Source organism: Engraulis encrasicolus, chromosome 10 (genome assembly GCF_034702125.1).
Source record: "Engraulis encrasicolus isolate BLACKSEA-1 chromosome 10, IST_EnEncr_1.0, whole genome shotgun sequence".
NCBI classification, from domain to species: domain Eukaryota; kingdom Metazoa; phylum Chordata; class Actinopteri; order Clupeiformes; family Engraulidae; genus Engraulis; species Engraulis encrasicolus.
In genome coordinates, this window is record NC_085866.1 from 3,420,215 (window position 1) to 3,431,372 (window position 11,158).

At 40.7% G+C, this 11,158-nt stretch overlaps 1 pseudogene; it reads right to left on the reverse strand.

Moving 5' to 3' along the window:
- Positions 1–5,781: 5,781 nt before the first annotated feature.
- On the reverse strand, positions 5,782–10,741 carry LOC134456406 (zinc finger protein 135-like; annotated as a pseudogene).
- Between the last annotated feature and the right edge of the window lie 417 nt (positions 10,742–11,158).

The window sequence follows — 11,158 nt, forward strand, 5'->3', positions numbered from 1 at the left end:
CATTTTAACCCTGCTACCAGTCATTAATCAAGTCTGCCTCCGATTTTGTAAATTTCGTCCGACTTGCGGTCTCAGAACCAAATATTAAATTCTAAAATGCATTTATGTAGGAAATTCTTTAAGAATAAAATAATAGCAAAAGGTATATCAGGTCCCAACGTAATTTTAGAAAATGCTATCATGTTATACAATCATTTTTATTGACAGGTGGTTGTCCTAAATAACTACTAAATGTAAATAACTTGATAAAAAATAATAAAAAACCACCAGCCAAGGGTTGCAGATTTGTATCTTTCCCAGTTGGAAAGATGTGTTTTGTGACAAAACTTTTGTCTCCTTAATACATGGCGTAAATATCCTTGAGTAAGCCCCATAGGCCCACATTGTTCCAGTACAGGGGCTGTAACCAGTCCCTTGTAAGTTACTTTGGATGAAATGTAATATGCATGTAATTTTAAAAACATGTCATGTATTCTGACATAATCCCTTTATTTCAAAAGAATAAAATGTGTGAAAAATGAACATGTGCGTCATAAACGTACATGTAATAAAAAATGATTCCAAATAAAATAATAAGAATTGGATGTAAATTATTATACAAGGCATGGCTTGCACACTATTAGCTGTGGACATTGTGGATTTTCAGATGTATCTATAGATGACTTTGATACAAAGACTCCAGATTTAGCACACTGGTAAGGCCTTTATCCAGTATGACTTTTCTGGTGCCTAGTTAAATTGGTTTGATACCCAAATCGCCTCCCACATGTTGTACACCCATACGGTTTTTCTCCAGTATGGACGCTCTGATGGACAGAGAGATCTTTCTTCAATGAAAAGGCTTTTCCACATGTAGAACATGGGTAAGGCCTTTCTCCAGTATGAGTATTCTGGTGCCTCATTAAAGTGATTTGCTGTGCAAATGTCTTGCCACATGTAGTACACTTGTATGGTCTTTCTCCAGTATGGGTCCTCCAGTGTCTGCTGAGAATATGTTTCAATGCAAAGGCCTGTCCACATGTAGTACATTGGTAAGGCTTTTCCCCAGTATGACTCCTTAGGTGACTTTGTAAATGTTCTTTTCTCACAAAGCCCTTCCCACACAATTTGCATCCATGTGGCTTTACACCTGTGTGGATTTTTTTATGTACGATGAGAAGAATGAAGTTCTTTCCACATGTGGTACACTGGAATGGGCGTTCTCTAGTGTGGGTTTGCTGGTTATGATCTGAGTGCACAGAAACCACAGAAATGCAAAGGTCAGGTTTTAACTTCCACACGAAAAATAACACTTCTGAGGGAAAGGATAAGTTACTAATTGATTGTTTTAATCAAGTTCCTAATATCTGTACATTGGGGTAGGAAAATAGTTTGTTACTTTTTTCAAACATTTGCCAACCTACACTGTGTACACTCATATTCAGTGAAATGTAAATCTTTAACTTACTTTTCCCATGAAACGTACCTGATGTGAACGTGTCTTCATTGTCATATTTGATGAGATCAGACTCTTGTTCCTCTTTCATTTCCAGCATTTGTTCCAGTTTACAAAATGATGTGACGGTCGCATTCTCCTCCTGTGTTGTACACAAATAATTTCGGAGAAAAGCATCAAAGTCCTCCTCTTTAATCACCTTCAACGACATGGCCCGCTGCGGTGGAGATGATGGTCGAATCGTAGAGGTAATTCCACGATCACCAACCCTAGGAAGCTTCTCCTTCACGGAGGCCATTGCTGTCAAAAGAGCAGTGTTGGAAGCAGCAGGAACACTGTCGACAGCTTCAGGATGGTTTAGTTTTCAGCCGTCTTGTGTTGTGATGGTGATGGTAGGGAGCAACTAGGAGCCTCTGGGCCTCTGGATGTGAAGTTGTAGACAGTGTTGCCAGATTGGGAAGTTTCCCGCCCAATTGGGCTGCTTAGGTTGGCTGTCTGCGGGTAAAAAAAGGCATTTGGATTTTTCTGCCAATTTATGGCCATAGAAATCAATAGAAATTAGCTCCAACTGGGCGGGATTTAGTGCTTCCAGGTGGGTTTGGGGCATTTTCTGGGCTGGAAATCATCAGGCTCATCTGGCAACCCTGGCTGTAGACCACGCCCCTCATTATATGATACAGGGGTCAGGTGAGACAGCCATCATTGGCCACATTTACACAAACACTTTTGATTTAAACAGATCAATAGCTTTACTGTATATGAATGATCTAAACCATGTAATATAACTGGTTTAGGTATTTAAGATGCTTACATTTAGGGACTTTACATGGAGCATATTAAATGGGTTTATACCGTACATATAATTGGATCAGAAGTGCAAATGTGTAAATCAGAGTTGGAGTCGCCACAACATAGAGAGAATAGGAATGTGAAGACTTGTTTAAATGCTATACACAAGATAAAGGGTCCTTTGAGTTTGTTGTGTGGTGAACAGTGTTGGGAGTAACGGCGTTTAAATAAAAAGCGTTACTAACGCCGTTACTTTTTTCAGTAACGGATAATCTAACTAATTATTCTTACTGTCAGTATAACGCCGTTACAATTTCATACACTCCGTTACTGCACGTTACTGTTTGGGTAGCCTATGCGTCGTCACCGTGCGTTCTATTACCAAAACCTCTCCATACGGTCATATGACCAAGTTCGCCGCTGCCATCCACCCAATAGAAGTCAGAAAGAGGGACAGAATGAGTGTGTGTGTGCTGCTTGTTGAACAGTGTTTGTCTGATCCCAGGATTATTGCGTTTGCGTCCGGATAGGTGGCTACCTGCATCACCGGGGGCTGAATGGAGGGAGCGCAAGCTAACATTACCAGAACCACTCTCACATAATTCCTCCACCAATAGGACTACCTGACACTACGACTGCATTCGACACTACTGCCGACTCACTTGAGATCGGATAAAGTCACCGAATGAGTTTCAATGTGTGTGTGTGCTTAGAGAACATCCTTGCTTCGCATGTCGGCATCACTGCCTTCGGAAGTTTCGCCGCGGTAAACTAAGAGTGCTCGTCCGATCATTATCCTCCTCGTGAGATAAAAACTGTCCTTCAGAGTCAGAATAGGCAAATAACATGCTCAGAACTTCATCATGATTCAACTTCTCACTAACCACGATGAAATAGCTCGCTGATAGTTCGCTGATAACCACACAAACTACTCGCACGCTTCGAGACAAAGACGCAAAGTGGCTACTTCCGCATTTTGTGGTCGCGTCTTTTACTGCTTCACGACTCTGTGAACTACAAAATGACGTAATCGTAGTCTTGTCAGAGACAGTTTAGATAGAACATCTCTGGTCTTGTTTGAAAGGATAGCATTTAGTAATAATTAAAATGTAAATACTACATTTAGTAGTAATTTAAAGTTGGATTTAACATGCACATTTTCAGTTGAATTTAAATAAGCCTATTAAAATGTGTTATTTTCTTTTATAAAAAATGAATATATATATATATATATTGTCCATCCAGTGGCTTTGGTTTATTATGTTGCAATAAATTGTTTGTATCGTTACCTGTCTTTACCGTCCTTCTCTATGTGGTTTATGAAACATGGTCGGGGGGGGCGAGTAACGCAATAGTTACTTTTACTGGTAACTAGTTACTTTGATACCGGAGTAACTCAGGAAGTAACTCAGTTACTTTTTTGGAGAAGTAACTAGTAACTAGTAACTAGTTACTTTTTCAAAGTAACTTGCCCAACACTGGTGGTGAAATTTTGTTATGGAGGAAAGGCCTTTTCACAGATGGTTCACTGCTTTACCATGTGTCCACTATGGATTCACTGCTGCTTCACTTGGCTCGTTCGTGACGAAGTGCTGCTTTTGCTAGGCAGTGGCCATGTGCACTTTGCCAGTTTGATGCATTCTGGTTAGAATTTTCGGGGTCATCCCTATGTTCCTCAGGTCCTATGTTCCCCGGGTCCTATGTTCCTCGCAAACGGTAGGTTAGGTTTAGGGATAGTTTTGGTCAGGCCATAAATTTACAACTCAGAAACACTGCATTACTGACAGGTTAGGTTTAGGAATGGTTTTTGGAGGGGCACAATTTGAAAACCCGGAAACATACAATGCAGGGAACATATGACCCTATTTTTACAAAAACGGAAACGATCGAGCGGCTGTCTTTCCATAGACTCAACATAGAACCACCACATAAAAAGCCAAAAATAAGGACTAACAAACTATACTGCGGGGTAATCACCACAAATATGTAAACTATCAACTGTCTTGGTAATGACAATCACAACACTTTTACCATCTGTGATGTTTATCTGAAGTTATTACTACGAATAGTGAGTCTTGTCATATTCCCTGCATTGCATCGCATTGCATTTGCTGTGTGCTATGCCCACTTCTAGGCACTAACATTCGCAACCACAGACATCATATAGGAAGACTAGATACGTCGTCGCGTATTTCAAGCACGTCCGCACAGGTCGGCCATATTAGCGCAGCCTAAACTCTCCACAGACCCTCCGTTACACCTGAAGTAAACTGAAGAGTTGAAACGTTGGGATACTTGAAAATGTATACTGTTGCTGCGCTGAAATATTGACACGTGTTTATAAATGGTAGGGCTCCTTAAAACTTATGTGTAGACTGGGGTAAAACGCCCAGGAGAGTAATAGGCCTATGCTTCCCACTTAACCTATTTGTCCAAAAAAATAGATAGACCTACAGCAAATACACATTTTAACCATTGCTGTGCATTACTTTGACGGCATGGATATATTCATTGCATCAAATTATAGACGACAGAGATGACGTACTGGAAGAGAGATGTAGCCTACAGCGCAACAAGTTAATTCTATCTGGATGGCTTTAGCGTCATGACTCATTTTGGACACAAGGTGGAGCTGTCGAAACCAAAGTAGAATGTAGACCACAAGTGAACGTTTACTTGTTATTTTACTGAAAATATAAAAGATTACTTTGTGCATTTGTTTATGGGATCTATTTAATTACCTTAATAAGCCTACTGAATTATATTATACATGATCTTAGACCTATGAACTTTATAATATAATGTAATATAATAATAATGTGAATATGCATCACTATGCAGTATCAACATATACTTTCGTTTGGATTTTTTTATACTGTATAAAAAACCAAACTGTTCGAAAATCGATATAAATTTCAGGGAATTATGGCCATCTGAAGAGTATACAACACCCAAAACTCACTGCAACTGGTTTAGCCAGAAGGCTGCACTAACATGGCTGCCATGCGCGGACGTTCGACTTGCATGATGGGAACGCGGACGACGCATCTAGTCTTCCTATATGATGTCTGTGTTCGCAACGCTAAGCAGTTCTGAGACGCTAAAACAGCTAATTTTGCTAATGCCGAAGTCGGCCCTAGGACACAGTGGAGATTGCCCGACTCTCCCTCTGTATGGCTTTGGTAGTGGCTAATCAATATGCCTAATGACTGGCAGTGATTGGCACAGCACGACTTGCAGGCGGAGCATTCGGAGGTGAAAACAAGCAGCTTTGAGGTGCCCACTGGGTCTATGGAAGAGCATGGAGTCCTCATTTTCTCATTCTTCTTATTTCTTACTTCTATATGTATGTTCATATGTTTTTGATGTTTTATGTCTTGCCAGGGACAGCAGATGTAAATTAGCCTGGGGCTAGCTCTGGTGTAGAGCATAACATGGCAACAGCCTGAGGTTAGCTAAGTTTTAATTGTACATGGTCCCTAATAAACTGAAATTGAATTTAATTACCATAAAGGAATTGATAGGCCCAATAGAAAGACAACCGGAGGTTAGTGTGGTTATGATTGACCCACTAGATGGCGCCAGACACCCAGAGAAGACACAGCCACACATTACATTTGCCTCTCTACATGACTGGCTTGCAGGCCACAGCTTGGTTTGTACTCGATACCCCTAATTGTTTTAAGACACACGGGCTGGATTGTCAGACTAATTGAGAAAGGCTGATATGGCTGAACCCAATACCAATAGGCTCGTTCCTGACAACGCAGTAAGATTTTGCTAGGCAGTGGGCATGCGCACTTTGCCAGTTTGATGCATTGTGGTTAGAAAATCCATGGAGGTAGTGTAAGAACTGGAGAGAGTGAATAAGTCCCGCCTCCAGTCATTTCAATGGGAAATGTTAGGCTAGTGAATTCAGCCAAAATTGAACTAATTTTTCAGCTTCAAAGATGGAGTCGTTTCCGCCACCAGTTTACTCAGCCACGTTAATGACTGACTTACGATTGACCAGAAAGATATATGGAAGACTGGCATTGGATGCATGGAGGTGCACAACCACACACCTGTATAGGGATGTGTGCCCAACACTAAACTCGCGCACCCACCAATCGCGTCCACCCTCTTGGAGCGAAGTGGTGGCGGAATTGCGGCGAGGAAGTGCCTTGCTAATCGGTGAAGCTAATCGGCCAAATCCTGACCCCCTGGAAAATTCTAACCAGAATGCATCAAACTGGCAAAGTGTGCATGCCCACTGAAGGGCTTGACAGTAACTTTTTCGCTTGCTAGCCATTGTGGCTAGTAATTTTCTCGAGTCACTAGCCCTTCAGCTATTCTAGTAGCCATACATTTGATATGTTTCTTTTTTATCATGATATAGTACATCTAACCTCACACGAAGAGGTGCTAAAGCAAGAAAATGAGTTCACAGCTTTCTTCATGGAAATAAATCATACAAATATAACAAGTAACTGAGCTTTCTCCTGAACTTCTACACACAATTGATACAGAAGGAGCAGACTGCAGAATATAGTCCATTACGATATGTCATACCATACAATAAGCTACCAGCCAAATTGGCTGGTGACACTGAAATTATTACCAGCCACAGCCAAGTTTAACCAGCATTTGGCCGGTTGGCAGGTGACAGTGTCAAGCCCTGGCCCACTGCCTAGGAAAAATCGTACTGCTTCGTCACAAACAAGCCTAATGTTCTCCAGTCTGTGGAGATGTTCTAGATGGCAGGTGTGTGCCCATTATTACTGACCCAGTCATGATCCAATCAGCTTTCCACAAGTGCATTTATCTTGGTACAACTTGGCAGAACTGCATTCCCAAGCAGTTATCTTGGTATCTTGCTTGATGACACTTTGCCGTTCAAAGCCGAAAATCTTGTGAGGAAACTCAAACTAAAACTAGATTTTTATTTAGAAATAAATTCTGTTTTTCATGTTGTCTCTCCAACCTTTGTATTCGTTTTTGACAATGCAGACCTGCTGTACCTGTGTATGAATGCTTCAGCTCAATATCTGACTAAGATTGTGTATTATGGTGCCCTGAGGTTCATCACTAACTGTAGAGCTCTAACGCATCACTGTGAACTGTATGCCAGAGTTCAATGGTCTGCACTGACTACCAGGAAACCCATTCACTAGTACACATGTACGTTTATATACAAGGCAATACTTGGACTACTGACACCCTACATCTGCAGCCTGTTAAATGATAACCCATAGGTCACATGGGTTATATGACAACCTGATGACACAGCCAAAGGTTGCAACTCCGGTGCAAGGTTGGTGTTTTATTTACATTCCATGTGAGCAAATAACAAAATAAAACAAAATAAAGTTGAAGTTTTCAAAATGTTACAGGCCTATGAAATTGATAAAACAAAAGACAAAATGTACAGTAAGTTAAAATAAAAGACAAAATGTAAGTAGAAACCAAAACTTACTCGTCTGAAGAACAAAGAGCACAGCTCAGGACCACAAACCAGACTGCTATTAAAATGGGCAGAGAGAGAGAGAGAGCTAACTCCTTCTGTGGGATTAAATACCAACTGGTCCCTCTCCTTACCATTAGCCCTGAGTGCTGGGAAGATAAACAAACAGGTGTGCTTCACTTCAGCTAGCACAGACTAGTGAATCAGCCGATCCGCATATACAGTATATGACATTACTTTACAATTAGCAGACGCCTTTGACCAATGCTGAGTGACATATTGGGTCAGGTACTGTCTGATCTTTTTCATATCGAACAGTGAGAAGTGGCATGAGAAGAGGCTGTGGTCAGAGAATGATAGATGTTCAGTTTTAGCGAGGTTTAGCTGGAGGTGATGTTCCTTCATCCACGTGGACAATACGGAGAGGCAGGCAGAGAGTAGTTCTTTATGGAGAGGACAGAAACTTTGTGTGTAAACGTAAGTAGCTTGCAATACGCCGGCATGGTACAATAAAAACAGAATTTGGTAAAACTGCTTTTATTCATTGTGCCCCAACTCACTGGAATGAGCTTCAGAAATCTCTTAAGCTTGCTGTTTTTATGTCTGTAGCTGAGTTTAAAGCATATCTTAATGACACTTTTAAGTCTGCCTGCACTCGTTTTTAATCTTGTAATCTCCTTTTAATATTGTTTTATGTTTATTATTTTTATGGTTTTTATTGTGTAATTTTATCTCTTCATCCATTTTAATCTTTTCTGTTTTGTCTGTGTCCTGTCTGTAAATGTAATGTGTGCTGCCGCCTTGGCCAGGGCTCACTTGGAAAAGAGAATTTTATTCTCAATGTGATTTTATTTCCCTAGTTAAATTAAGGTAAAATAAATGTAAAAAAAATAATGAAATGAATTCATGTAATCAGAGCCTTAGTGTGACAGCCACTACCACTACACCATGTTTTCTCCATATGTGGATAATGGCACTCTCTGTGGTTCTCATACGTCCCAATGATTTAGAAATGGCTTTACAACCTTTAGCAGATGGAGACATCAATTAACCTTTATATTAATCTGCTCATAAATGTTGATGCATAGCAGCATGACGTCATGGGTGACATATGGTCTACTACACATTGTCAAACAGGTTCTATTCAAATTATCCCTTGAATATAAATGTCTGGTAGAAGTCAGATCTGGGTAGCTGTGAAAAATAACTTGGTTGTGCGCAACAATATGATTAGTGAAAGTGAAAACCGATTGGGAAACTCCAACTCCCATTGTCATTGTGACACAGCACTCCATAGCACACAAGTGTTCCCTGCACACTGCACACAATGAAATTGCATCTATGCCTCATTTATGCCCCAAAGGAACAGTTCGGCGGGACGGTACCATGCTCAGGGTACTTCAGTCATGGAGGAGGATGGGGGAGAGCACTGGTCAATTACTCCCCCCACCAACCTGGCGGGTCAGGAGTCGAACCGGCAACCTTTGGGTTACAAGTCTGACGCCCTAACCGCTTACCCATGACCGCCCTAAAGTAGTAAACATTGATTTTCATAACCTCTGCAGTTAACCCTTTAATTCATTATCAGTTTTACTAAATACATCAACGTGCTTTTGACCCTGCACGAATCCTCTGGTGTTTCTTGAGATGGACTGTTTGGCTTAAAACTCTTTCCTCATAGAGAGCACTCAAAGGGGATTTTCTCTTGAATGCATTCTGTGTCAGTTTTCCAGCTGAACTTGTGGTGAAAGCCTTTTCCACATTCAGAATAATAAAGTGTTTTTTTCCAACAGTCAGATCACGGAAATGGTTTTCCCTCAGAATGGACCACCAAGTGTTCATTGAGATAATTTATTCAAATGAAACTCTTTCCTCAGTTAGAGCACTCAAACACTGGTTCACGTAAATGGATGACCTGGTGTTTCTTGCGATATTCCATTCTGCTGAATCAGTCAGAGCACTGAAATGGTTTCCCCCCTGAATTAACTGTTTGGTGTTCCTTGAGGTGGCCCATTTGACTAAAACTCTTTTCACACTCAGTCCATAGAAATGGTTTTCCACCAGAGTGGATCCTCTTTTGTCTCTTGAGGATGCCAATTAGATTAAAACCTCTTCCTCAGTCACAACACTGAAATGGTTGAAAAAAACTTTTCCCATAGTGACAGCATTTTTGAACATTTTTTCAATTTTTTTTCATCCGCGTGTGTCACCTGATGTCTCTTGAGATGACACATTTTACTAAAACTCTTTCCGCAATCAGAGCATTAATATGTTTTTTCCCCTGAATGGATCCTCCTGTGTCTCTTGAGGTATTGAGTGCGACTGAAACGCTTTCCACAATCAGAGCACTGAAATGGTTTTTCTCCAGAGTGGATCATCCGGTGTTGGTTGAGATTGCTCAATTTACTAAAACTATTTCCACAATCTGAACATTGAAATGGTTTCACACCCGAGTGTGTCTTCCGGTGTTTGTTGAGATTACCCATTTGACTAAAACTCTTTCCACAATCAGAGCATTGAAATGGTTTTTCCCCTGAATGGATCCTCTGGTGTCTCTTGAGGTCGTGAGTGCGACTGAAATGCTTTCCACAATCAGAGCACTGAAATGGCTTTTCCCCAGAGTGTCTCATCTGGTGCTGCCGGAGACTGCTCATTTGAGTAAAACTCTTTCCACAATCAGAACATTGAAATGGTTTTTCCCCTGAATGGATCCTCTTGTGTCTGTTGAGGCGACCAATGCGACTGTAACGCTTTCCACAATCAGTGCACTGAAATGGTTTTTCCCCTAAATGGATCCTCTTGTGTCTTTTGAGGCTACCTGTGTGACAAAAACCTTTTCCACAGTCAGAGCATTGCAATTGTTTTTCACCCGAGTGTCTCTTCCGGTGTAACTTGAGATGGGACATTTCACTGAAACTCTTTCCACAATCAGAACATTGAAATGGTTTTTCCCCTGAATGGATCCTTTTGTGTCTGTTGAGGCCACCAATGTGACTAAAACTCTTTCCACAATCAGAGCACTGAAATGGTTTCCCCTCTGAGTGGATCACCTGGTGATTCTTGAGACCTCCCATCTTAAGAAAACTCTTTTCACAATGGGGGCACTGAAAGTTGTGCATTCGTTGATTATCTCTTCTTCCTGTGCATCTGTTTTCATCCGTGTGTGGTCTTCCATCAGACTTGATCCTTTCAACATCACCTAAAAATAAAAAAAAATACATTTTAAGACAAAATGGAGAGCTCTTTTACAAAATGATTTAAACACAAGACCATATGTATTGGCTTTCACCATACAGTATTTTAGTTTTTTTCCTCTGGCATTTTCTGTATCCCCCCAATAACATTGATATTGCCATGGTATACACCCTTGAAAGTCCAAACCAACTAATTGCTGATTTTAAATTACTTAAAACAACCTTTGCTTGTAGATTCTGTGAATCATGTTACAGAAAAATGTTACATTATCTTAAGCATAGGCCTATATATAAAAA